Source organism: Lontra canadensis, unplaced genomic scaffold, assembly GCF_010015895.1.
Source record: "Lontra canadensis isolate GAN:19392208 unplaced genomic scaffold, GSC_riverotter_1.0 scaffold11, whole genome shotgun sequence".
NCBI lineage: Eukaryota > Metazoa > Chordata > Mammalia > Carnivora > Mustelidae > Lontra > Lontra canadensis.
The window spans coordinates 3,219,407-3,221,348 of record NW_022631005.1 but is presented as its reverse complement, the minus strand read 5'-3'; the positions used below and the strand labels follow the sequence as shown (position 1 = coordinate 3,221,348).

General features: G+C 31.6%; 1 non-coding gene across 1 annotated transcript; it reads right to left on the bottom strand.

Moving 5' to 3' along the window:
- Positions 1-421: 421 nt before the first annotated feature.
- LOC116866970 lies at positions 422-526 on the bottom strand. The gene has a single exon (XR_004382531.1). It is a non-coding gene; the product is annotated as a U6 spliceosomal RNA (small nuclear RNA).
- Positions 527-1,942: the final 1,416 nt, after the last annotated feature.

Here is a 1,942-nt window from a genome sequence, read left to right as displayed (position 1 = left end):
AACCAGTAGAAGGAAGGAAATAATAAAGATTAAAGCAGAAATAAATGAAATAGAGACTAAAAAAAATGATAGATCAATGAAACCAGGATCTGGTCCTCTGAAAAGATAAACACAATTGATACACCTTTACCCAGACTCAAGAAGAAAAAAAGAGTGGACTCGGGTAAATAAAATCAGAAATGAAGGAGGAGAAATAACAACTGACATCACAGAAATACAAAGGATTGTAAGAGAATATTATGAAAAATTATATGCCAACAAACTGAACAACCTACAAGAAATGGATAAATTCCTAGAAACATGTAACCTTTCAAAACTGAATCAGGAAGAAAAAAAGTTTTGAACAGACTGATTGCTAGCAATAAAATGGAATCAGTAATCAAAAAACTTCCAACAAAAAATAGTTTAGGACCAGATGGCTTCACAAGTGAATTCTACCAAACATTTACTTATCATCCTTCGCACAGGGGCCATGTTAATCTTCGCGTCATTCCAATTTTAGTGTATGTGCTGCCGAAGTAAGCACCAATCAAACATTTAAAGAAGAGTTAATACCTATTCTTCTCAAACTATTCCACAAGAAATAAAAAAGGAAGGAATATTTCCAAATTAATTCTATGAGGCCTGCATTATTCTGATAGCAAAACCAGGTAAAGACACTACAAAGCAAAACAAAACAAAACCACCCCAACAGGCCAATATCTCTTATAAACATAGATGAAAAATCCCCAACAAAATAACAGCAAACTGAATCAAACAATACATTAAAAAGAAATCATTCACCACAATTAAATACGATTTACTCCAGGGATGTAAGCATGGTTTAATATTTACATATCAATTAATACGATATATTACATTAACAAGAGAAAGAATAAAAACCACATGATCATCTCAATAATAGCAGAAATATCATTTCTGCCATAAAGGCAGAAATATCATTTGACAAAGTATAAAGTCCATTTATGATCAAAACTGTCAACAAAGTAGGTTTAGAGGGAACATATCTCAACACAATAAGGTCATATATGCAAAACCCACAGCCAACATCATACTCAATGGTGAAAAACTGAGAGCTTTTCCTTCAAGATCAGCAACAAGACAGGATGTCCACTCTCACCCCTCTTATTCAACATAGTGCTGGAAGTCCTAACCACAGCAATCAGATGAGAAAAAATAAAAGACATCCAAAGTGATAAGGAAGAAGTAAAACTTGCACTGTTTGCAGATGACCTGATACTATATACAGAAAACCCCAAGACTCCACCAAAAAACTACTAGAACTGATAAATGAATTCAGTTAAGTCACAGGATACAAAATTAATATATAGAAATGTATTGCATTTCTATACAATAATGAAGTAACTGGAGATACTAAGAGAAATTAAGAAGACAACCCATTTACGATTGCACCAAAAAAAAAAAAAGTTGATGTTTAAGTTTTTAGATAACAATAAAAGATAGGAATTTGGTAACAGGTAAATAAAATGAAGTAATCTTCTTTTCCTGCTTGGAAAGAAGATAGAATATTGAGTAACTTTAGACTTTGGTAAAAATTGTATAGATATATATGTAGAATATCAGGGTGGTCACTTAGGAAGAGAAATAGAATTTATAGCTTCCAAATGAGGAAAATATAAAGGATGAGGAGAAAATACAGAAAGCCTTTTCAGTCTAGTGAAAAAACCAGAACTGAAGCAAATGTAAATAATGGTATTCAGAACATATAAAATGGTAAAAAATAAATCCAGATTTCATTAATCACATAAATGTAAATTAAGATTAAACATACTGAATAGCAAACAGAACCAGATTTCATAAAAATATAAAACCAGCTACATGTTGTTTATAAGAGATACAACCAAAGTAAAATGACAAGGCGTAAAGGGATAACAATATATTACTAGGCAGAATTCTGCTTCTAGAAATGGTAGAGCAGCTT